The sequence below is a fragment of the Monopterus albus genome, unplaced genomic scaffold, assembly GCF_001952655.1.
Source record: "Monopterus albus unplaced genomic scaffold, M_albus_1.0 scaffold4.1, whole genome shotgun sequence".
In the NCBI taxonomy this organism is placed as follows: Eukaryota; Metazoa; Chordata; class Actinopteri; order Synbranchiformes; family Synbranchidae; genus Monopterus; species Monopterus albus.
In genome coordinates, this window is record NW_018127884.1 from 1,017,474 (window position 1) to 1,045,218 (window position 27,745).

General features: G+C 38.5%; 1 protein-coding gene across 4 annotated transcripts in view; it reads left to right on the forward strand.

Moving 5' to 3' along the window:
- pcdh9 (protocadherin 9) overlaps positions 1 to 27,745 on the forward strand; it is a 207,087-nt gene that overhangs the window by 87,620 nt on the left and 91,722 nt on the right. The gene's annotated exons all lie outside the window — the stretch shown is intronic.

Sequence of the window (27,745 nt, forward strand, 5' to 3'; positions counted from 1 at the left end):
ACGGAACAAAAGGCCTGTGGAAGGGAAAGTATGAAGAAGGCAAAGTGTGTATAATCTAGCATGCTAAAAATGCATACATCTTTTCTTTTGCTCTTCTTGTAAGCTGATGCTCCCTCCGCTCCAAAAGGAAGGGGACCTTACTGTAAAAGTCATTTGGTTTCACTTGTAATTCATCACATTGGAAGCTCAGGACTGTGAAGCCAATGCATAAACCTATTAGAAATTAGACTTGGTAAAACAGTAAGAGGGGGGATTGTCTCCCTGAAAGTAAGAGTACTTTACACATACCATATTATTTCTGCATCATTTGGCCACTCTTCTCAACATCCACATGTACAGATCTGCTGAGTAAACTACAGGGCTGCCATTAAACAGTTTTTCTATTTATTATTCTATGATTGAGTTTACCGAATAGTTGATTAATTTAATCAATTGATTGTCCTCCAAGCCCAACACACACAAACCATAAACTAAATAAAAGAAGGCATGAACACAGTCCACACACACTGGCACTATCAATCAATGTAGAATAAGCCAAGCCTAAACATTTTCTAAAACACCAATTTAATGTAAATTCTAAGGTAGCAAACAGACAACTTTCTGATTTTATGAGTTTAGCAGCTACAAGGAAAAAAAGTTAAAAGTCAAAGTTTAATAATTATGAATAGATAACACTTGTGCTTTGCAGTTTCTGAAGACTCATCTGTTTTTTTTCATTTGAAGTGCTGGTGCCCAGTGCTAGTGCTGCTGTGGTACATCAACTAATCTTTGCTCATTGTATGGACCACCTTTTTTTTTCTGATAATTTGAATTACTGCAATACTTTCAAAGCCTCAGCAGATCTTTGGAAACTTGTACACTAAACCTCTTTTGTAAACAAGTCAGACTCTGCCAACTCTGGTGCAGCTGCCGTGTTTTTCTAAAACTGGAGTGTTGACTGAAGCCAATCAATGACTAGAGTCAAAGATGAGTGATGTAAGCATGTGGCAATTATGTACTTATATTGAAGGAAAACATGCATTTTAATGAATTGCATCATTTTAGAAATCAAAAAATCATCAAAATAAAAATGTGTTGATGTAAAATATTGATGTCAAGGTATTTTCAGAGTCGAAGTCATCGATTGTGTTGACTCCAAATACTCTATAATAATTTCAAAATGATAAAACCAGAGAGCCTCTAAAAATGAGTGGATAGTTTGTGAACATGCACAACTCCTGTTGCCAGTGTTGTCAAAAGTGGACAGCATGATGAACCGCAACAGCATTATTAATTTTACTTTCTTCTTCATAGATAGGTAAACAATGGTATATGAAAAGAGACCTGTAACACTCTAAACAAAGCAGGTAATTGAGAAACCCCATATTTTAACTGGCATAATGCAGACATAGCAACTTACAAAACAATTTTCTAACGTTACTAAAACAATGTGTTAACAGACATTAACGTGTGTTTTTTTTAAACTTACCGTTAAGTCCCACCAAGTAGCAGAAACATTGCTCCCTTTCAAGTAGCTCCAAGGTTGGTAAATCTGTTGAAAAATTCCACTTTAACATTGGCAGTGGATGTCAGGCAAGCTCACATGAACGTGCAGCTGCCTGGAGATTATGACCATTCAAGGAAATCCTTAAACTATCATGTAATACTTAATCTTGTTAGAGAAAAAGTCTTACAAGTGATAGTAATCAAAGGTCTTTGTTTTGACAAACTACAGACCTTTTAACTGTAGATTAAAGATGTTACATCTTCAGTATAATGGTACAATTTTATAATGAGGTAGGGCAGTTGTTTCCTGACCTGCAAGTTGGTGGTTCGACTCCCGGTCTCCCTGCATGCCTAAGTGTCCCCGAGCAAGACACTGAACCCCAAATTGCTCCCGGTGGTTCGACTGGCGGCAGTCTCTCGTCATCGGTGTGTGAATGGGTGAATGTGTCTGATCTCCTGTAAAGCGCTTTGGCCAGTGTAACACACTGTGAAATATGTGCTATATAAATATAGTCCATTTACCATGACTATCAAGGTTGACTGGCAGGAAGACAAATGACTGTTCAGAGGAACCGAATAGGACTGTGCAATTGACTGATACAGACCTGGATTAAACACGGAGTTACTTTTGCCACATCACAATATGTATTTATCAGGAGCCAAATTCAGGTCAGCAGTCTGCTTTGTCGCCTTTTATTCAGTCAGCTGAAATGCTAGTGTTTGTACGGCCACAAACTGTAACACAGTGATAAAACTAGCAAAGCTCAATGTCAGCTTTCTCCTAAACAACTGAAGTGGATGGGAGCTGGTTTTTAGAAGAACTAAAAATGAATATTTACAAAATATTTTTACAAAAAATGTGCAGCACAATCCACTGTGCTACACAATAAATGAATATAAATACATTTCTTCTATTTATGGGAATGTTTCAGATTACTGCATTTTACAGTAAATTTTGACTATATTTGCAGCAATGTGTAACATGTTCTGTTCACTAACATGATTTTTACAAATCCTGAGATGTATATTTAAGAATTTAGTTTAATTTCATGAAATAAACTGACAATTTCACTGCTATGTTTATGCAGTTTTGCACAAAATGGTTTTTATGTATACAAGGGAGAACATAGGATGCACCATAAGTGAGAATCTCCCATTGCCCACTGGCAGTCATTGGCATGCAGGACTGTGTTTCAGTTGAAGAAATGTTGTTTTCTACAAGGCTCTCTGTGCACCTGAGTCACTCGTTGAACAGTTCCTTTATCAGAGCAGAGCAGCAGGATGGAAGAGCACATCTTGGGCTGATAGTGGGGCTCCCGCTCCTGACTAATCCTGCTCACTGCAGAAGAAATAAAGAAATACATAACCAGACTTGAGAAAAGAAGGGGGTGAAAAATGCAGTTGTATGGAGAGTATTTCAATGGCTTTCAGTCATATAGAAGAGATCACTGCTTCTGATCTATAAAGATGAGACTGTAGAGTGTAGAGGCAGTATATTGACTTGAAAGACAGGTGGAGAGAATGGGAGATAGTGGAAGTGTGTGTATGTGTATGATGGCATAGTACATTTAAAAACATCCTATTGATTTTTGCAAATCAAGTTTTAGGTTGCCATTGTAAGTATATTAAATATGAGAAGGCTTTGTATGTATTAAAAGTAGTACATTCAATTGTAATGGCTTCTACATAAGCATTTAGTGTACCTTTTATGGTGTCTGAGTTCAAAATCTGTTATTGCATTTTACACTTGAGACACACATTAGTGTAGGAGAAAGGTGAGAAGAAGAAGAAGAAGAAAGAATCCAGCAAGTTCGATCATTTTCTTTCTCTATTTTGTCTGTGCAAATCACATTGTTAAGCCTTTTAAAAGGGGAGGCAGACAAAAATCATTTCAGTTTAAGACAGCTTTATATGTCTAATATTGTAGACCTGGCTTCCGTATTCGGTCTCTATGTAATGTAAATGGAAAAATCACTACAAATTTGCACCTGCAGTATGTAGGGAATGAGTGAGAGTGAGCAGTAGGAAAATAAATGTATACAATAAACAAAAATTTTAAGGTGACATTACTACAAACAGAAGTTACAGACAATATAAAAATGAAATACACTGTCAGTGTTTAACAGCATGTCTTCATGAGCATTAAAACCTGTGAGTCTGTAAATGAAGGGAAGTGGGCTATGGCTCCAATCATGTCAGACACAAAGAAAACCTGGATTCATTAAAATGGTTCATTGCTCTTTTTTCTAATTTACTGAGATTAATAATAGGCAATGAAAAACATATACTCCAAGGAGTTCTTTAATTTGCAGGAGTTTACAACAATACACTCCACAAGGAGACTCTGCAGTTAGTGAATAAAGCTAAGAAGTAAGAGGAACAGAGCCAAACAGAAATTACAACTATTAAAAGAATGTAATATAATAGCAGATTTGATATAACTTAAAAAAATAAAAGCTCAAGGTCAATTCAACCACTTACATTTACTCTCAAACAGAAATAAAAGTAATTCAAAGCAAAGCGCTGCGATTTATCTGCCAAAGGCACACAGATGTGCAACATAAACAGTCAAAGTGGAGAGACTGGTGTTTTGGGAGGTATTGTACTTCTTTGTAGTGTCTTTTCTTCATGATGTGTTTTCAATATTAAACAGATAATGTAGCAGTCTAGAGGCCCAGAAGTACCCTACCTTTAGCCTGCACAGTGTGTACTGAATATGGGTGATGTTCTGCCCGGAGGCTAACTGTGCCAATAAAAAGCCTTTCAGGTGGACAAGTTGTCAGCACATGCTCAGTTACTGATCGTGCAATTGCTGCTTGTTCTGAATTCTCGAAGAGTCTTTGACAGTGATGGGTGCATCTATAACATTGAGAAAGGACCTGATTCAAAAGGTTTGGTTGAAACTACAATGACCACATTTCCATCATACTGCTTTGAACCAAAGCTGAAAGTATGAAAGCATTTTTGAAGGGCTTCTTTTTTCAGGAATAAAACCAATTCAGCTGTTTTTTTTAAATGAGATCAGTTATTCACATTCCATCTTGTTGATGCTGACAGACATATTGTGAAAACTGTAACACTGTAGTCAGTTAGCTCAAACTGTTAGACATTTGCAAAAGGCAGTGAGTTCTATAGGTATAGTATAAGGAAGCATAAAGCAACGTGTATGAACTGACTAGCAACTAAAAATAGCATATGCCAGAAGACAAGTATATGCTGTTACTATTACTGTAAAGTGACTAATTTAAATCCGTTTTAAAACTATCAAACAGGGACACAGCAACACAATCAGCTGTAGAATAACCTGCTAAATCAGGGTTTTGCATGTCACATTTTATCTTTATATTTAAATGTAATTTTTACATTGTGTGAGCTTTTATTGTCTCCTTTGAAGGTGCCATCTGCAAATGAATATCTACCATCACCAGTCAAACTACTAAAAAAAAAAAAAAAAAACCCAGCTCTTTCACACACCTTTTCAGGAATGACATATTGAAATAACACCCAGCTCAGCATTCTTCCGTGCAGAATGAAATGGAAGTCCTGCCTCTTCCTGTGGACTTCAGAAAAGCTCAGTGAAAGACATGGTACATGCACCCATTCCCCCTTGCTATCCACTTCCTTTGAAAAGATGACAGCTACATCACAGCGAGTCAAAATTTTGAAGCCAGTACTTGGCAGCCAAGCATTTTTATTTTTTTTTTTCACTGAGCAGCGGAAATCAGGGATCCTACAGACATCACAGAATTCATTTTATTTCCCTTGCTGCCGGTGCTCCCTCTGTTGTTATCCTCTAAGGGCTCAGTATGACCCCCAAACATACCAGCCACACTTTGTTGTTATTTTCAATATAAAATATCCATTCAGGGATTACTTGATGCTTCTCAGTGTTTACTCTCTACTCCGCCTACACGGTTCTGACTAAATGCAAGACAAATTGAGCATTTTTGGAACTGGCACTTCAGTAGAAGCATTTGTCAGTATCATGCCCTATGTTAAAACATTTGAAAGTTAATACAGCATGTGTGCATGGCCATTCAGATTAGTTTAGGGCATATTTTAGGAGGTTCAGCAACACTTTGTGTCTTTATGGTTGTTAAACTCTCAAGATTCAAGCTTCAGTAGTCAGAGAAGAAAGTATGAAGACAAAAAATATTGTATTTCTGCTGTAGTTATGTTTCTCAGTGCTGCATGTGAGTGAACACGTGCCGGAGATGTCCACATATGTTTTTTTTTTTTTTTATACTTGCTGATATAACCTACGTGTCCACTAGGGCCAATGGTGACAGTGTAAACAATCATGATCATTGCTGAAGCAATCTTGGATTACAAACATAAATGGAAAAAGGCAGTTTTCAAAACTATATTGTGTAATCTCAGGTGCTACAAGCAGCACTAGCCGCTCCTCTAGCTCTTCCATCTTCCCTTCTGTTTAGAGCCCGCCTCTCAACATAAGGTTGGATCAACCAATCAGCCTTCTTGACATGCCGGTTCGCACAGTACTGAGACTTGGGAGTTGTGTGTGTCAGCTCCTCTGCCAGCCCCTGTGAGCCTTTGCGACCTATGGTTAACCCTAACACAGGGTTCATAGACATTTGTCCTGTACACATATATCTTCAGAGAACCACAATTCCAGTTTGTGAGGAACAGAGGGATGAAGAACAGGCTTGAAATGAAAGAAGTGCATAAGAATGATGTCCAGTGGGTCTGTGATATGCAGCTACATGCTTCCATGTTATGCATCACTGATCTCCTCCTGCAGACTCACCCACTAAGCTGTGGTCATGCCCACCATCTTCCCATCACCAGCTTGCTCGATGGCTTTAGTACCATGTGCTTCCTGGAAGCCGGTGCAGTAAAACACCACTCAACGCACACACAGAATGTCACTTGAATGCGCTATCTACACATAAAATTCATGATTTTATACTGGCTTATCATCCGACATGATGCAGAGCTGTGTGAAAAACATGATCTCCTCATCTGTTGTGTGTTTTGAGGCACCAGTGTGAACCAGCACTGCTGTTTACAATCAGACAGAATGCTTTACAGGACACTCACAAGGGTAAGGCCATGGTTCTCAGAGGTGAACACTGCCCCAGTGTTAGCCATTTATCACCACTGCAGTGGGGCTGGAGGAAACATGCTTTGAATGCAGAGTGGTATTATAGGATACTGATCTCTTGATGTTGCCAGTGATAAACATTACACCTGAGGCCAAGTTTGTCTTTTGCCATTATTCAGAGGACATTGAACTGGAATTCCTTACCTAGAGGCTGACCAGGATTACTTAGTAAATGGGATGTTTACAAGCAACCATTCTAGGATTTTATGGGACAGACTAGCAATATTATGAACACATTTCTGCTTTCTTTTTTTACTGTTAGTGTTTGGTTAATTCTAACGATCAAGAAACCAAATTAATTTAGTAGGAAGTTGTGTTCTGTTTAAATTGTAGACTCATTAAAGTGAAAAGTCAAGTATTTTTTTGCAAAATATACAGTGTTTATAAACCATGGTGGTGCCACTGACCATTGCAGATGAACAGGGCAAAACAAAATGACAATTAAAAGAGCTCCAGCCCATCATCAAACTGTGAGAAAGGTTGTTAGTTTCATGTTTTAAGAAATGTCTCCTCATCAACCCACATAAATCTGTTTTGGTCTGGCTGCTGCTATTTTTTCATCTCTTCAGTGGATGTCATATGATTTGTGTATGATATCATTGATTTGCTTAGTCTGTTTCTGTTGCACTTTGTCATATTCTGCTTTCATTGATTCACCAATAATAATATCAGCAATAATTTTAAGTTTTTTTAACTTGTGGAACAATTTTCCTTTTTCACAGTTTGTGCTGATTAACCAGTTGGTCTCACATTATTTGAGCATTTTGTTTGTGGTGACAAAAATAGATGCATTAGAACATTAAATTATTATAAAAAGAAGAGGCCAAAACAAAGAGGGACAAACTGTTCATATGTGCACCACTGCAGATAACAAGTTTAAAATTTAGAGCCTCTGTTGCCATGCTCTGAAGATGGAGAGGGTACTGCAATGAATGAGAGCTGTTATGGCAAATGTGTCCTCTTCAGAGAATAGAATTCACAGTCTCTTCTCTGTGAATTTCACACAAATCTCCAAACATGACATGACAAGAGCTCTGATGATCAAAAATCATTTTAAGGCCTAAAATATATACACAATGTGCTCACAGCAGATCTAATGTATCTAAATAGAAGAATTAATAGCAGTATGTAACGACTGGCTGTTGCAGCTTCATCGGAATGAGCATTCTGAACCTGAAGGGATCAATTAGCGACTCCTCTTTGAGCTAAAACAATAATAAACACAGTCAGCTGGAGGTGACTGCATACCTTTCGGTCTCATTCCTCAGCTTTTTGTCACTTATATCAAAAGGACACGTCTGAATGGCTTGTAAACACCCTATTTCAAAGTCCCATTCCTGTTTCGAGTGGTAGGGCAAAGCAGAAACAATATATCCTTCAAATTCTGACAAAGTCTGTTAAAAAAAAATAGGGGCAGTTTCATGATCAGCCCTTACAAAATGACATGCTTTCATCCTTTCCACATCCTCCCTTGGTATGTCACAGTACAGTACCTATCCCCGCTTCCTTTTGCCCTCCTTTTTTGCTTTTGGCAGGAAAACACAACAGACATGAAACATTTTCCTATTTTTCTAAATCTTTGACAAGGCTTGTGAAGACAAGTGAAAGAGAGGAGGTGTGCCATTTCTCTCCAACTGCCAACCAACAAAATATAACAGCTTCTCTGCACTGGAGAGATCACCTCTTCCCTCAAAGGCCCAAACAGCAGCAGCATCTTCTTTGAAAGTCCTGAAATGAATGCTGTGAAAGGAGTTCAAGAGCACACACTGTACTGAATACTCGAGCTACAGTCAGTCAGAATCCTTTTGTGCTTGTTTAATTTATGGATTTTTCCCAATTTCCTAAGCTGTTAGGGGGAGTTTGAAATGAATGAAATTTTATTGCAATTAAATTATTTCCTCAAAGATATTTTGATGACATCAAGCCTGCTTCCTTCTACCCACTTAAGACTTTCAGCTCACACATCCTGGCTTGTCTTAGACACAAAAGGCTGAACCTGACATCTACCTTGTGATGTCAGTGGTTGTTGGCAGGTTGATTGACAGCCAGGAATGGCAGAGTAGCCCCCCTCTCTGACTAATTAGCTCATAGGAGGAAATGAATGCAATTTCAGCAAAGCTAGAGCTTACTAAAAATTTCTAGTCCCCTTGCAGACGTGATGATAGACAGCCCTTTTTTCACTAGGCCTTCTAGGTAGGCCTATTATCATGAATTGGAGATGTTTGAGGGCAGCATGTTGGTGTGGTGGTTAGTGCTGTTGCCCCACAGCGAGAAGGTTCCAGGTTTGAGCCCTGGCCAACCCGGGGCCTTTCTATGCGGAGTTTGCACATTCTCCCCGTGCTTGCATGGGTTCTGTCCAGGTGCTCTGGCTTCTTCCCGCAGTCCAAAGACATGCAGCATAGGTTGACTGATGACTCTAAATTGCCCGTAGGAGTGATTGTGTGTGTGAGTGGTTGTTTGTCTGTGTGTTAGCCCTGCGATGGACTGACGACCTGTCCAGGGTGTACCCCGCAGCTGGCCGGGATTGGCTCCAGCCCCCTGTGACCCTGTTTGGGACTAAGTGGTTTAAAAAATGGATGGATGGAGATGTTTGAAATACACAGATAGTATCAAGTGGTCAGTTCACTTGGCCTATTAAATTGCAATGGAATGCTAAATAATAACATTATTAAAGTTGTTATTATTATTATCCAGCTTGAAAAAGCTGCAGATAAGTATGCAACATTAAAGATTACAAGGATGAAAAAAATTGGGTTTCCTGGGACTAAATATTTATCAACTCAGCTTCCCACAAATGTGGAACCAGACGACCCTGAAAAAGCTGCCACTATTGCACAGGGCAGAGCACAGAGTTTTTTTTTGTGAGGGATGTTTTTTCTTTTTTTATTCTTTATATATTCAGTACACATAAACACATCAGAGCACACCTCACTTGGGGGAGGTGACAGGGGCTGCAGAGAGAGTGTGTAGTGGCATAGAATTACCATGAATAATTAAAAGACTGGTGTGAGCATTCTGGTAGCTCTTTGATTGACTCTGAAAGCCCCAGGAAGAAATTGGCAGATGAGAGCAAACTGCAAAATGGCCAGCTCTTTGCTCTCAGCTGCCTGCCTGAGATTTGCTCAGCTAAAATCTTGATTCAGCAGTGTGCTTGGAGGTACTTTTTTGTGCCTGTCTGCTTCACAGTGACATCCAAATTCAGCTCATCAAAAAAAAAAAAGTTGTGAAAAAGTACATAAGTTGGCATGTTGCCACCGGATTGACGTGCTCGGTTTTCTGGGTTTTGTGTGTGTTCATCTATTCATCAGTGTAAATGAACAACAAACCGTTGAGGACGTTATTTTGGTGTACAGGTCCCAGATGGGCATTTCTTGCATTCTAGCCATATTCATAACATGCAGACACGTAAGAAACTTTACAAAGATCAGAAATGGCTGGCATATGTCACTGATGGTGAGAGTAGCACATGGAGTGTAATTTACAAATTTGCTGAGTGCACAGGAAGGAGAGGTCAACAGGGACTGGGGCTTGGCAGCAGCCCCTCACCTTCCAAGGGTGTCCGGATGTAGTCGGCATCCCATTACTCATCCATATCATTTTGCCAAGCCAGCACCAATGTCCTTAGATATGTGACATGAAGGCCATTCAGCTAAATGAAACCTGCAGGTGCCTCTTGTTGTTCTGTTATAGACAACTGACAATCACTGAGATACTGAAGTGTGGACAGTTCTTGAGCTGAGAGTTGTGTTGAGGTGTTTGTTTATATATTCTGAAGTCAGTGTTTGTCTGATGTTGATATGCAACAGGTTCAGCTAGCTTAGAAAGAGGGTTTTTCCTGTTCTGTAGGACCTTTCTCATAATATTGTTTGCTCTGTTGTCACTGTCGTTTCATTACATCTACCCAAGGTCATTCCTTCTCTCAGATTTCACTAATGTCTTTGCTGTTGCCTTCATCATAAAAAAAGGCAGAATATTTTCACTTGATTAACAAATCACTCGATTCACTGTCAGCATGGTGCCACGTTTAGTGCTCAGGACAAAAGCTGTATGCATTCAGTATTGTATGAGATGAAGGAAGGATAATAGAGATGGCATGGGTGGTGTGGACAAAAGGGCATTTTGTCTTCTGAATGTACACTGGATGACTATTACCGGAACAAAAATAATTTATCTCTGTGGCCACAATGTAAAGATCCAGTGACCACTTTCAAGATTACCTGATCAGTAATATGATAAATACATGTATATTTACAGATATTATAGAACCACAAAATTATAATTAACTGTTCCATGTCATACTTTATTTAGAAATGCACCATTTGATTTATCTGCTTTGGGTTTTACTACATAATTCAACAGGATTGGTAAATTTTGACTAAATAATGAAATATAATCTTAGTGCTCGTAAACGATGGCCCCCGCCCTACAGAATACGCTTATTAAGCAATATCCTTTGGATTTTTCATAAATTACTGTAATTGCAATAATGCAGAGAAAGCTTTCATTTTCAGTAATGGCACTAATATATATAATATATAAATATGTTCAATAACGGTTACACACAGAAAGCTTAAGTGACAATTACCACCAAATGTAACACAGATCTCCCAAACATGCCACTCCTCATAAAAGCTCTATTCATTGACAATCACCATAATGAAATGTCAAATGGCTGCCTATCTACCTGACTGCCTGACCTCAATTTGCCATTTGGTGCCCCTTTACACAGTCTGAGAGAAATAGCTGGATGCCAGGGGAACATTCTTGCTAGAAAGCTGGTGTAAAGAGGCACATTTTAAACTTCTGAAAAGATATCTCGACTTGAGCGTAGCTACAGCCATGTCGAAATCAGATGTTTTGTACACCCTCTATTCAGACTCCTTCCTATAACGTTTGCTTATGCTATAACACTGTCACACTATTTTCTGCTCTTGTAGTGAAGGTAAACATGGATCATATTTAACTGTTGCAGTCACAAAGGTCAAGGAACAGGACACACAATAACTATAACAAAATAAGGAAAGTACTGGACATTGTCCTTGTGAGTAACAAATTTTGTTAACAGAGAGATGTATGGTAGGGTACCATTGTTCAGCTATCGTGGTTTGGTCAGAATTTCCTATCTCTGCTGCTTTCTATTAAGGTGTGAAAGGTCTGACAGAATAATAGAACAATAAAGAGAGGTAGGCTGTCACAATGGAAGAGGTGTGAGAGATGGCTATATGTCACTGTCAGTCATGCATAATTTTTAAACCTGTAGTACCTGATTGTGAGGATTCTTATGGATGACCCACTATTTCCTAATGCCTTCCATATTACCCATTGTGAGGAAAAAAAAACTTTAACAAAATATACCTTAAAAGTAGGCCTGGAGAGAATAGAAAGTGTGTATGTGAGAGAGAAAGGTGATGTGAAGAGAAGAGAAGAAAGAACACTGTAGGTAGGCAGTGAACGTAATGGTGCTGTTTATGGATTGGGGCTATTTTGTACATCAAAGTACTCAGAAAGGAGAAAGAGAGGGAGGGAGAAGTCTGCTGTAGGCCATTTGATTGTCATTGTTTCTCCTAGGTCATATGGGAGTGCATATGCCTTGTTTTTATTCTCTTTGTTTTCCCTCTTCTGTTCTTCCTCTCTCTCCAGTAATATCAAGCAACATTGCTGAAAACGCTATTGACATAAAACTATAACAAGCACAGCTAGCTCTTCTTTGTTGTTCCCATGGATCAAAAACTCCAGATTGCTTCGTGTCCTGCCTCTCTCTGTGTCTCTCTAATATGCTGTTTGGGATCTACCCTTCTAAGCCTTCCATAATCATTTTAAAGTAGTGGGTCTTAATCGTTTCATCCCTCTCCTTAATCTCATCATACCTATTCTTTAATCTCCTCACAGAAGTATGTGCATACACAGTTATTCTCAATGTAATCATTATGAATATATGGTCTCAATGTACATGTTTCATTATTCTTTGGGGCATGAGATTCCATTACTACTTACTAACCTGGCTAACCACCAAACATCTGTGCAGGTATCAGGAGCCACACACACACACACACACATCCTAACAAACAAGCAAATGTCCAACTCATAATATGACTGAAAGTGCAGCTGACTGTCCGTTTCCTGTAAAATTGTTCAATTATGTTTTAGAAATTATGGTTTCTAAGCCAAATGACAAGCGCATAAAGTAAATGAAAATCAACCAGTGAAGGTCTGTCATGCTTTGTAGTTGTAAAATGCAGGGTGTCCTTCAGGGCTCCTTCTAGCATCATATGTGAGAGCCTGTCTAAAGAGATTTGACAAGGGATCTGCAGGGAGAAAAAAAAAACAAAAAACAAAGAGATGGGGCAAACATATTCAGCTTGTTAAGTTAAACGCCGAGCCCCACTTCCTCCTCTTTCTGTGCTCCTCCACACTGCTCCTCTCCCCATTTCCCACCCAGATAATGTGCAGTGCTCACAGTGAAAAATCAGTTAATTTCACCCACGACTCAGTCTGGCTCACAGAAGCTCTTAGGGTGGTGCTGAGCTCTGTGCTACTCCTCCATTAGTTGCCCCCCACCACTCTCTCTGCCTTTGTCTCTGTCACTGGTTCTGTGTCTGACTGTGTCTCTCTCTAACACGCACACATTAAATCTTCAGTCCCTGTCTCTCTCTCTCTCTGCACACACACTTACAGGAAACCATTCACTCACGCATTTATCTCAGCCCTTCATCCTCAGTCCATCCCTGACCTTGAGATGTATGATGAATGCGGGTCTTTGATGTAAGTGAGTTTTAAATTTTAGACTGACAGGAATGTAACATATTGATTATGTTACTGAGAGAGAGGAAGAGAATGAGTGGAGCACAAAACAAAAACATACAGTCGTACAAATTACAAGGAAAAGAGGAGGGAAAAAGAAATGCTTTTATAGAGCGTGTGGAGTTGATGGACAATGTTTCCCCCTTGTGGTGCTGGCAAGCAGGTAGTATGCATTTGCAGTGTATCTTAAAAACCCAAGCAGAGCTTTTGAGGAAATGGGGCTTGGAGTTTGCTGAGCGCAGTAACTGAGTTCCCCCTGAGAAATAAAAAAGGACATGGAAATTAAGCCTTGTGTTAAATTTCAGTGTCTCAGTCTGTTTCCCCGACTAACCTACTCTCTCTACATCTCTCCTAGTTCCTCCTCATTCAACAGCTCAAAGATCTTTAATTAGCATGATGACAAACAGCAGCATTACAGGTGTGATTCACACAGGCCAGGATATTTCTGTGCCTCATCACAAGCTTGAACACAAAGCTTTTTATCTCACAGCTGCACCACTGATGGAACCATTTCTAAGGCTCTATAAGGCGAGTATGCATGTCTGCATTTGGGAAAAAAGCTTTTATTTAATTACATTATAAAAGAGTTGGCCCTTTATACAAATGTTAAAACATAAGCTAAAACTTTAAATTATATGACTTTTTCTTTTGTGATCCTAAACAAAGAAACTAACAGAATCTGCCAGATATTTAATTTTTTCTTGTCTGCCACTGGACCAAACTGGGGCATCTTATCAATCATCACTGGCAGATGTAGTAGAGCAAAAGAGCAAATGGCTTTTCAAATTTCAGTTGAGTATCTCATCCCGTGCTTTTCAGTGGTACAGTATGGTGTCTTCACTGACTAATGTGATTATTCTTTAGCTTAAGTGACCAGTGAAAAGCCCACATCTCTGTCATATCCGGACAGACTTCCTTTTTACATCCTCTGGATCTTCTTGCTTTCTCAGAACAATGGAGGTCAGCCCACTAACGCTGACCACTGCTTTTCAGAGGGCACAAGAGAGACAGATGGAGAAATGAAAAGTGACAAATAGAAGCAACTGCAGGATATGGTAGAGCACTCAGTATTGAACTGCTGCATCACTGCACTTGTTGCAGCACTATGCTATTAAAGCTAGACTAATATAAAGAGCTAAAATGTATAGAAAAAAAACACTGTGTGAATAAAATGCTGAGTTGCATCTACAATAATATTTGAAGTTGCAGCTTGTCTGTCTGGCCTGATGGATTATGTTGGAAATGTACAAGTTACAAGAAAAAGCAATTTCCTGGTCTTCTGCATAAATTGGTTATAAAATGTTATCTGGTCTTCACCAAAGTGACAAATATCAACAAACACAATAGTTCTAAGTTGATAAAACACAAACAGTCACAGTTGTTCATGTCTTTATTGAACACACCCATTAAACATACAAAGTGATGATGGAAAAACTAATATACAGTATTTTCTATACATGGAGATGATTTTGTACTGTGGCTACTCTCTATAGAAAAACAACATTGCAGCATGCCTTGACACTCCACAACACTACTGAGAAAATGAAAGATGAAACAAAGGTAGAACTGTTTGTGAAGAACACACAGCACTACGTATGGCTTAAAACAGAGCATGTACTAACATGAAAACATCATCCCAACAGTAAAGTAGGGTTGAGGGAGCATCATGATTTGGGGCTGCTTTGCCACCTCTGGACCTGGACCACTTGCCACTGTGGAGAGTAAAATGAATTCTCAAGTTTATCAAGGTATCCTACAGGATGTCAGGGTGGCTGATGCTCAGAACAAGATGGGTGATGCAGCAGGACAATGACCCTAAACATCAAAGTAAATCTATTATAGAATGGCTGTGGAGACAAAGAATCCGCTTTTTGGAGTGGCCCAGTCAGAGCCCAGAGCTCAACCCAATAGAGATGCTGTGAAATGACCTCAAGAGAGCCTTTCAAACTAGGTGTCCAAAGAATATGGCTGAGCTGAAGCAGTTTTCTAAGGAAAAATGATCCAAAATTCCTCCTCCTGCAGGTCTAATCCACAGCTACAGGAAACACTTGCTTGAGGTTATCGCTGCCAAAGGTGGTTCAACAAGTTATTAAAACACTGTTGCCATTACTTTTTCCATCACCATTTTGTATGGTTATTGGGTGTGTTCAATAAAGACATGAACAGTCATGTGTTTTATCATTTTAGAAAAAGTGTGTCAGTTGATATTTGTTACTTTGGTGACAATCAGATCACATTTCATGACCAATTTATGCAGAAGAGCAGGAAACTGCAAAAGGTGCCATTACTTTTTCCTGTGACTGTAAATAAACTGGCCAACAGACTGAGGGGAGACACATAGCTGAACCTTGTGTCACCTGGCCATTAGCAGTTGTTGCTATGAAGTATGCATATGCATGTATGTGCTTTCACCAAATGCCCAAGCATATGGTCATCCTGTGACTGTATAGAGGCCATTAATGCTGCACAGCCCTGAGACCTTACAATACAATATGTGTGGCTATCCTTCTGTGATGTTTTGATAGCACTGCCGGCTTTTATCATTATGCTGCTGGTTTTAAGCTCTTGATGACACCAAACCATGTAAGATGGATTTGTTTCCTCAAAAGCGCAAGAGAGATAGGGCAGATTATCTCTGTGTAGATATCTCTACACTGCTGTAACTCAGTACCGATGCTGTCAGTTTCCCTGGCAGCCTAATGTTCGGCTGCATGCAGCTGAAATCTTTAGTTTATTCATGATATCAGAATGTGGCACTTTTCTGCAAGCTTTCTAAAAGGGGTTATATAACAAAACAGCTGCAGTGCTAACATCAACACAAACTGTATTTAGTCTGACATTAAAAACACAGAGAGATTAATATGTGCTCTTTAACGACCTCATATGAGGATTCACACTATTATAGGTTAGAGAAAATCTGCTTATTATAGATGGCATTAAAGTATCATTCCTCTACGGAAAGCTACATTAAGATCAAGCAGAGTCTGACCACTGCCAGAGACCTGGGGCTATGAAAGAGGGCTGTGTCTTTATGTGTGTGGGTGTGTGTTTGTGTTTGTTTACAGTGTAGGTAGATAGCAGGGCATGTTTCTGAGCTGTATAGATGATAGCAATGAAAGCTATGTCTAAAAAATATAATAACTTTAACCAACTTTAAAAATTTAAAACACACATTCTCACCACATTGTTGCTTTACTTCTCAATTTTAATTGATAAAAGAGTGGAATTAGACCTTTTGTACTGAAACACTACTGACACATATAGTGGTGGTTGGCTCTCTATTTGAAGCACAGATATTCAGTAGTGATGATTCCATAACTGATTAAGACTCATTAGAGAGGAACATCTAGTCTCTTCTTAATTATTTGTGTTGTGTCAATTTCAGGTCAAATAACATTGAAATGCGCATTTGAAAATGCATGAGTTTGAAGAAATGAACACTGGAAGGCCTCTGAGAGTCCAGTAGAAATCACAGGGGGCATGACATTCTTTAGCTAAGAGAGAGGCAAGAACCCTTTCAAGAACAAGTACAGGAGAATAATTGGAGTACAAGTGCTAGACTCATATTACCGGATCATGAGGGTAAGTGCTTGGGAGTTTGTGTGTGGGTTTGTGTGTGTGTGTGTGTGGATATAGAGAGAAGGTGAGAACAGAAACACCTAAAAAGACAGAAAGATGAAGATGGAGAACACAGAGACAGAAACACAGAGCTAGATCTAAAGGTCGGTAGATACCTAGGGAGGTCAGAGCGAAGGCAGTAACATGACTGAAACCAATGTTTCACAACTGTTGAGAGAGACAGGGGACAAAATTTCACAAGATGTGGCTGGGGGTTAACAGTCAGCTAAATGTCTAGTGTGTGAGTGTCATTGAGACCATTTACCCCATCACATCTCCCAGAGATGAATGGAAATGCATTTGTGGTGCTAGTCATTGCAGTGGTAATGGTCTGCATCCGTACACAGCTTTCTCTAACAAACAGGTTCTTCTTTGAGAGCTGACAAGTATCTAATACAATCAGCCAACATACTGTAGTCCAACTGCATGTTATTATTTATTTTCATTCACATTTAGCTCTGGTCTAGTTAAAGAGTTTATGAATTTGCTGGTATGGAACATGACATTTATTCTCTGGTGATATTTTGGTTGTTGATCAAAAAGCAAGAGAAAACGTGAGACCAAGAACGACAGGTATTTTTTTTATTTTTTATTTTTTACAAAAAACTAACATCTAAAAGTAAAAAAGGAATTAACAATTGAATTATGAGGCATGAGAGAAACCCTCTAACATCAAAGCTGAATTGATTTCCCTGTGCGTAGTTTCTATTACAACAAACTTAGTTGTTGAATAATTTTTTTTTTATTATTGTTGTTGTTATTGTTATTGTTATCATCAGCTTAATGAGGAAGCGTTTACATTGAACACATCTGCAAACAGCCAAATGCAGAATTTTCATACTAAATATATCAACAAAACATTCAGTGTCATCATACTGTTGTTCTTTGTCTTAGTTAAAACTGAAAAAGTGCATGTTGACTATTAGCAAGTGACCGGATATGCCTAGTTGTTCAATACCTAATCAAAACAACAAATTCTTCCTAACTTTAACCCGGTATCTAAACCTGCAATAACAGATGTTTTTGGCCACTTGGTTGGAAACAAGTTCTGTCCACCTGATGAATGTAGCCTCCAATATTCATTGTTTCAGTTTTTGGCCAACTCCTGAGGGAAATATCTGGCTCTATAGCTTCTAAATGCTCCAATATATATTCACCAGCTAGTTGCTGACTGTGTCTGTCTACTGTTTGGTTCTGAGTGGGTAATGTACAGTGGGTTTTAAGAGATTTTTACTGTGAACAGCTGCTTGCTGGAGTTGAAAACAATGTTATGAGAGCAGTGAGAGTGAACCACAAAAGTACTTGTGGGCTTGACAGGTAAACAGTGAGGTGAGACTCATTAAAGCTTTTCACATTGACATTTGATTCATCATTATTTAAAAGTAACCATTATGTGGTTTAAATAGCATAACCTTAAAGCTTCAGTACAAAGGAAACAACAAGTGTGGACATAGCATCTTTATCATATGCCAATATTCAATTAAATTCAATTCAGGTTTATTTGTATAGCATCAAATCACAACAAAAGTCATCCAAGGACACTTTACATAGTAAGGTTTAGACATTATTATTATTAGTTGTAGTATTAGTATTATTATTGAGTAAAACCCAACAGATCCCCCTTGAGCAAGCACCATTATGCATCACAGTTAGTGGTGCATAATGGTGACATATAGATGCATAAAGAGTGAGGAGAGAGAAGACGAGAGGAAGACCCCCAGCGGTCTAGACCTATAGCAGCATAACTAAGGGAAGGCTCAGGGTCACCTGATCCAACCCTAACTATAAACTTTATCAAAAAGGAAAGTCTTAAGTCTAATCTTAAAGGTAGAGAGGGTGTCCACCTCCCGAACTGAGACTGGGAGTTGGTTTCATAGGAGAGGAGCTTGATAGCTAAAGGCTCTGCCTCCCATTCTACATCTGTGGACTCTAGGAACCACAAGTAAACCTGCACTCCGAGAGCAAAGTGCTCTGTTAGGATGAAAAGGCTCTATGAGGTGTTTAAAATACGATGGAGCTTTGTCATTAAGGGCTTTGTATGTTAGGAGAAGGATTTTAAATTCTATTCTGGATTTTACAGGGAGCTGGTGGAGAGAAGCTAATGTGGGAAAGAGATGATCTCTCTTGCTACTTCCTGTCAATACTGTGGCTGCAGCATTTTGGATTAACTGGAGGTTTTTTAGGGAACTATTGGGACATCCTGATAGTAAAGACTTACAGTAGTCCAGCCTGGAAGTAATAAATACATGGGCCAGTTTTTCAGCATCACTTTGAGAGACGATGTTCCTGATTTTGGCAATACTGCACAGATGAAAGAAGGCAGTTCTAGAGACTTGGTTTATGTGTGATTTAAAGGACAAGAGGCTATGCTGAGTAGTAATGATGGCTATGCCATCTAGACCGGTTGTTAGCTAGCATATTTCTAAGGTTTTCAGGCTCAAGTACAATAACTTCACTTTTGTCAGAATTTAGAAGTAAGAAATTACAGATCACCCAGGCATTTACATTTTTAAGCCATGCTTGAAGTTGGACCAAATGACATGATTCATCTGGGACATAGATAAATACAACTGACTATCATCTGTGTAGCAATGGAAATTTATTCTGTGGTTCCTGAAAATATTACCTAAGGGGAGCATGTATAAAGCAAAGGGAACTGGACCTAGCATGGAACCTTTCTGGAACACCATGACTAACTTTAGTCTGCATGGAAGATTTATCATTAACATGAACAAACTGGAATCTATCTGGTAAAAAAAGATTTGAACCAAGTTAGTGCAGTTCCTTTAATCCCAATAATATGTTTTAGTCTCTAGACCTTGTAATCAATAGTGTCAAAAGCAGCACTGGGATCCAGGAGGACAAGGCTAAGAAGAGATTGTTGGTGATTTTCACCAGTGCAGTTTTTGTACTATGATGGACTTGAAAACCTGAATGGAAATTCTCAAATAAATCATTCTTATGCAAACCTAAATGGAAATCCTCCAACAAGTCATTCTTGTGCAAGTGTTCACATAACTGTTTTGCAACAGCTTTTTCAAGGATTTTAGAAATAAAGGGGAGATTGAATATTGGTCTATAATTAGCTAGAACACCGAGGTCAAGAGTAGGCTTTTTGAGTAGAGGTTTAATTACAGCAACCTTAAAAGCCTGTGGAACATAGCCTGTTAACAGAGCAAGGTTAATCAAATCTAACATGGATTATGTCCTTCTTAGTTCTTAGAATGAACAGAAACTGTCAAGTTTCTGTTCACATCTGTCCTATTCACCACTAACAATGATGGTAATTTGTTAGAAAAGGCTGCAAAGGCTTACTGAGACTATAAAGGAGAGTGACTAATGAAGAAGGAGATACAAAAAGAGATGTACCTGCCATTGCAGGGTGATTGGACAGATAGACTTTCCAGACTAAGAAATAGATTCTACTCCTTTTTGTCATTCAGGGGAAAAAATCTTGCTATCATGTAAGTCTAATGTGTGCCAGCATTTCACCTGCTGACTGGATGTTCCAAATGTTAATATAGCTCAACATACTATTAGGTGAAAGAAGAAAACATGGTTTATATTTCTGCAAAGTGGCACCAAATACAGGAGAAACTGTATGTATGTACTGTATGCATATATATGTAATTTATTTTAAGAATGATATTTTAAATCATGTCTTTCAACCCCTACCATCCTATACTTCCCCATTTGTCCTTTGTTGTTATACACTGACTAAAATTATACTGAATATACCGAATTTAGCTATTGATCCTTTTTATATTCCTTGGCAGTATACAGTGGATCCGTTCCCTGTCATGCCATTGAAGCAAATTCAAACTGAAATGAACTGAGAGACAGAGGTAGAAAGAGACAGAGACAGAGTAAGGGAGATATTGATAGACTGATAGAGTTAGTGTTTTTTTTTTTCTCTCCCTCCATCTGCATTGTGAACTTCATCAGGAGACAGCTGCAGTGAAGGGTTATCATGATAGCAAACCTCTCAGCACCTTGGAAACCAAAGGCTCTAGGGCTGAGCTGACCCACTACATGCTCTGAAAGAGACACCGTTCTCCTGTAAAAAAAGAAAAAAAGATTCTATATATTGTTTGTGCCACCAAGTTATTATGACCAACAGTTGAATACAGATAATATAGTCTGGCAACCTCTAGCAACTGTAGTAATTATGAAACAAACAAAAGAACCTTTGTAAAGCCACAAAGTCCACATTAGGAGAAGGCTGGGATGGGTGACTTGGTATTTAATACAAAGAACTCTTTGGAAGGCGAGCGGGGTTCAGTTCCAGTGTCTAACATATTTTTTTCACCTGACCAAGTAGTTTTTTCCCTTAAACCTAACCAAGTAGTCTGTGTGATGGTTTCATAATCATAAAGGCACAGCTAATTTTAGCATATTAACTTTCACAGTCAGCCTTGTGGAGTAGCTACCCTACAGCCCTGGTTTTCAGTTTTACTACTGGCTTATAACACTTATTTTAAACTGCTACTTCAGGATAGACAACACACTGACTAACTACCCTCTTCATGCAACCCAGACAAAAAGCTTACTGGTGGTTTATATATTACATCTAATGTTGGTGGAGTTCTTGCAGTTCTGCCTGCCAACATAGGAGCTCTGTTTCTGGAGATGCTCATATGGGTCTTATTAGTGGGAAGAGACAAATGACCATATGGGTCATGTAGGTTTGAGGACTTATTGCTCAAAACACATATAGAATATGTCTCTCTCTTTTTTCCTCTCTGTTGTCACCCCTCCCCTTTCTGTCTCTCTCTCCTCTTTTTCTCCCTACTTCTGTTCATCTTTTCTGCTTTTTCCTTTTTCTCTTTCTCTCCTTGAAAAGCCATCTTTGTTTGCTTAATTCTCTAAGTGATTATACCAGTGGATACTGACTTCGGAAACAACCCATCAAACTAATGCTTTAGAGATCGTTGTTCACAGCTGTACTGTTCGAATTATTTGGCAAGACAAATGATTAAAATTAAACATTTTTGACGTACTTGAGACAAATAGCATTTTAGGAGCATCACAATTTTACTCCCTCTGTGGTTTGATAAAAGAGACTGCATACTTGAGATGATTAAAGACTGAGACCTCACTGGATGTGCATTAATTAGCCACATCTTTTTTGCCTTGGATTGTGATTGTGGGCAAGAGTTTTGCTCTTGTCATGTTAAGGTGCAATGTAAATACATTTGTATCTTCACTGGAAATACAGTTTGAAACAGCCATGGAGCTGTCCTAAAAATCTCACTGATATGTTTGCACTAGATCATATGATTAGCAAGACCTTTTTGAGGCTAGAGCACTGAGATGACTGATATATTGAAAGTAACCCTTAAGATGAAAGCCACTGATGAGTGAAGAATGAAAATCCTCTGAGCTGTCCTCTACACTGCAAAGGAGTGACTTTGTCCCTAGCTCCAAAAAAGACTTAGTTGGAGATCAGTTCTGAATCTTTGAGTTCTGGTTTTTATATAGTATATTTATAACTCATTGCCTCCACATGAAGCAAATTTCTATTAGAGCTCTATTGATCTAGAATTTAAAAAACATTTTTGGAAGTGTGGTTTCAGTCATTTGTTATATTTTGATGATTTTTCATACATTTTGACACTGATACTGCAGAACACATGCAATGTTTACTCACTGGGCCTGTACACATTGTAGAAATACAAATACAAATAACACTGAAAAGGAAAATTAACAAATGTAGAGGTGTAATTACATTGTGTATCCATCTGCATTTTGAAAATGGCAGCATCTTTATTCACATAGTGAAGTGATTGTTGAGTTTCAGGAGGTGTAACTGAGACTCTGATTGGAAGACAATGCCCAATGGAATAATTTCTCTTGTTATTCTGTTATTGAACCTTATTAAAATGAGTTGCAAGCTGTGAATCTGACTGCCCTTCAATCAACATTGGGATTAAAATCTTCATCTGTTTAACACAGGATCTGTTCGTCCAAGTGAAATGAACACTGGGTTTGTCCTCTTGAACCACTGTCAACCTGCCTTTTAATCAGAGTTTCTGGAAAGAAAGGTTCCATGGTGAGACAGAGATAGGCATGAATCTCAAGGATGCGCGTTCTCATATTAAGCCTGTCTGAGGATGTGGCTACTTGTCAGATCTAGTCACTTTAATTGATTTATCTGCTTGGCACAGCTGTGCGTGCACTACAATCTATCTTGTTTTAGAATGCAATTTTACTGACTGCATCACAACATGTCTTCCAACAGAAGTAGAACGTTAGGACCAGCCTGGTATAGCGTAACCAGTATTTTGAGATAGCTCTTTCCTTTCAGACTCTGGCCTGCATATACTGAACCTTTTTGCCGATTGCTTCTCAAGGTCAGCCCATCTTTCTGAGGTGATCTAGCTCACTTCTGCTATCATGCTGTTTTACTTTGTGTTTTCCTTCACTGCAGTCATTTCTATCTATCTGCCAGGGTGAGAAGTATTATACACATCACTACCCTTCAAATAGAGACAGGTGCAGGAAACTGGCTTGGGAGACATAGCCTCACACTATGCTATTCTGTTTCAGGAGAAAGTCATCTGAACTCATCTGTACAAGGATTTCTCTCTTTTTGGCTTCTTTTGGTGCAGTGACTTGCACCAAAGTACCTGGTTTCCAAAGTATCTGTTGGAATACTTACAGTACTGTGCTAAAAAGATCCACCATTGCTCAGCTTTGTATTAATAAAGGCTACTTTTTATGATACATGAGTCATTCTTGCTAATTCAGAAACTAGTTAGCTATCTAGCTACATACATGAGCAGGTCATTTTGTAGTGAAAAATATAATGGTGACATTCTTTCTAAAGAATCTCAAACCTAGTTTGGCTCTTCTGTAGTTTATGTTCTTGTTTTGGGAGGTATATACACAGGTTCTGATATATCTGCATTTGATATCAGTCAGTATATTTGGCTTGACCGATTTATTGGTGTAGCTCTACTTTTGAAAATCAAAATATGAGATTCATTTCTGAATGTGGATACATGATTATTATTTTATATTATAATCCTCTCTTGATGTATGTGTCGTATATAGCCCGGCTATTGATTTTGTGGTGAATTAGATGGACATTTCAAAATAAATGTAACATCATAAATCGGCTTACCTTTCCCATTTCCAAATCAATATGTCTGGACGGTGGTTAACACTGGCCACTGCGAATGCCTTTCTAAGAATATTTCAGTCATGGTATAAAACATTAATAATATTGAGATAATCCACCTTGGGGAAAAGGAACAAAACGTCCTGTCTACTAACTGTAAATGTGAAGACAGTGGATGGTATTGTATAACATAGTGTGTAATGTGGTCGAAAACAGTTGCACATAATTTATTTATCTTGATAAATAAATTATCATAAATCTGCCAATAATAAAATCAAGATTTAGTTGTTTATTTATTTATAAGTATTTAATAATAGAGATGTTTTCAAAGAGAATTTTATATCATCTTTCCTCTCAATTTTTACCATTTTAAAAAAGAAATGAATGAGAAAAGCCATGTTGCAAGCATGTATCATTCATTTAGGAGGTGCTACATGTACACCTGTTCATTATTTTACCAATACTATATGAACTTGTTGCATGTATAACATTCAGAGCATTAAATAAAATGTCATGTTATTAGACTGACATGATAAAAGGAGCAAAAATGAAGTCAGCACATAGAAATTTGTACATAGCGTCATTTTTCCTACAGACAGTGCTCTATTCTACACCCTTTGTTATCTTCTTGAAATGCAGCACAATTAGAGTCAGACTTTAATATTTGGATTTACTAAATTGTTTCATAAAAAGGTAATAATTAAGCATTATAAGTGAGCAGGGTAATTACCCTTGTCCCCTGTATAATCTCACAGCTGCAAGAAAATGTTTCTGTAGTATCTTTTTGTCTGGCTGATGATGGGATTGATAAGATAATGGAAATTATCATTTCACCATTCAGAACAAATGAAACAAAGAACATGATTTTTCAGTTTCAATGCAATTTCTCAGTATATATCTGTGTAATTTCCCCAGAGTTAAGTCGACTTGTCCAACTTGCTTACCCCCCTTCATCGCGCTCACAGGGTGCTTCACCCCTTCTTCCTCATACATAAGTGTCTGGCTTTGTCCCTCTGAGGCTGTTTGATTCACTTCAAGATACCCAGAACAGACACCTCCGGCAATGGTAGGGTATAACATCTGACTAAACACACTTTGTGCAGAAGTCATCTTTGCTTTAACTGATTAAACAACTGAAGTGATAAGGGTGCTTGTGAATAGAATGCAAACCCAATATATGGATCAGTCATTGTGCTCATGAGAACACACTGATATCGTAAGTGTTAATGTTTTATCGGGAGCACTTTTATTGATATTACTTAGATATTCTCAGTTATTTGTAAATGTAATTTTGATGCGATTATACAAAGGCATTAGAGCTACACTTGGGTTATTATAATGCATGCTGTGGTATGTTTTGTTTGACTGGAAAATAATGTCAATTTACTGCAAGTGCAGACAGTGTATTTATGTGCAGTTATACCTTTTTCTCTGTGCTACCTTAAAAAATAAAGGGAAACAACAAATACAACATGAAAAACAGCTTTAAGAAATCAGTCTTAATATAGCAATAAATTGCAGTGGCTCACAAAGCTGAATGAAAAAATAAGGCCCAGGTTTGAAATTCCCCAGCTTGTTTGTCTGGCTGAGCGGCCTTAATTTGGTTGTATCGCATTTATGCCTTCTGGTTGATACTGAGCGAGATGAATCATTGTAAAATATGAGCCAGATCAGCTGCTTGTTTTCTGGAGGTAAAAGCTTGTAAGGCTGCCGGTAAATACACCCAGAAGAGAGCATATCCTCTGAGAAAAAGAGGAGTAAATGCAAGAGAAACAATAGTGGTAGGGGGATGAGGTACATTTCTCTTATATTTTCTGATTCCTGATAAAAAAAAAAAAATTCTGTGTATGTATTTTAATTTGGGTGTGATTTAAGTTATTTAAATTGTTTTTCTGGAGGATGAAAGGAAGGAAAGATTAGTGTAGATTAATAAAGCGAGGTAAGAGTTTAGGATATTTCCTTGTTATATTGGACAGCATGTGATTAGTTATCTTTAGGACCTCGCATTTTGCCTGCCCTTAGTCTCCTGCCTGTCATCTAGATCATCTAAAAGTGCTGAGAAGCTGACCCCCACCATCCACAGTGTCTGAAATCAGAGCAACATCTTTGCAGTTGTAGCACATTTCTGAGGCCAGCTAATACCCTCAGTACAATCTGCAGGTTTCTGATAATGACTGGTAAAATCTTTCATCTTGACATAAGCTGGCATATGCTGAGTGGCTCCACATGTTTATCTTGAAGCAACAAAAGCAGGGCCAAAACATGTAAGGTAATCACTTCAAAGACCTCTATGCTTGACTCCACCATTAGATCTTGCTTTCTTTCTAATCAGGCGTTGACCGTGTGGGCATTACGTGCATGTGAAATTAGTTTACAAGATGTTGCTACAGTATGGTGGGAGAAGCAAATTGGGTCTTTGCTCTTGAGAAATGTTGTGGAAGAAAATAAGCTTTGTAAAGCAAGCCCTAAATTAGTCCAACCTTTGATGACCTTGTCTGGAATAACCAGCTGAATACTGGCATGAATAATGACACAGAGATGATAAAACCTATCTGTAACACATCTGCCCACCACAGTCTCCCACTTGTTTTACACACCACACCCAAATGGAGTCAGGCAGCATGTTTGTGTAGAATTTAGTTTCTGTAGTATGTTTTTGCTTTCATCTTTGGAAACCCTAAAAAGAAATGCAGCTTAAAGATGTACCAATCTCACGCATCTACAGGACAGAGGAAGTCCAAGCTACTAAACCTCTTTGAAAGAAAATAGTGCTTAACAGGCTTTGTCAGAAAAAAAAAAAAAACTGCAACTAATACTATTCCAGGAAATGCTAAAACAACTAGTGTCTTAAAAACAAGCTTTTATTTCCTGAAACTCATAGTGAGGTTGACATGAACAGAGCGAGGGACGAAAGACAGACAAATGTGACAGGCCATGAACCTCCCCTGTTGAGTAATGAAATTAAATGACAGCTCTTGAACGAGGAAGGGATGTGGCGAGAGAGAGATCAAGGGAGAGAGGAGTGGGGGGGATTTTGTCCAGCCAGGAAATTGAAGCCATCACAAGCAAATTGAGTTCAGGTCCTTTTGGTGGGCAAGAGCAGACCAATCAATTTGGCCTTCTACTCAGTGCCTGTCAGCCTCACAGAAGGACACCTTGGCATCCAATAATAGGAGCACAGTAAACAACTGAAGCCCTGGCTCAGTTAGTCTAAGCTAACAGTTACATATCCATAGTAATTTCTCCTCAGGGGGAGGCAAATATATGACAGTAGTGTGGATTGTTCTCACATAGGCAAGAAAGTGTTTCACTGCAGTGTGTCTTTGTGGACACTGGTTAATTGCTGCCAAATTAAAGGTTGGACCAGCTCCGCTTATTGTGGTGTCTGTTCATGTTATGATTAAAGAGAACAATACTTAAGATGAAAAAATAAAATCTTTTATCTTTGTACTGTATCTCTCACTTCTCTCAGGACACAGATAAGGTAAATGAAAACAAGACACAATCTCTGTCAGTAAATGTGGCCTGTCAAGTCTCCCTAGGTTGGAACCGCATTTTAATGAGCCTTGTTTGGCCTTTCCCTTTTGCTAATC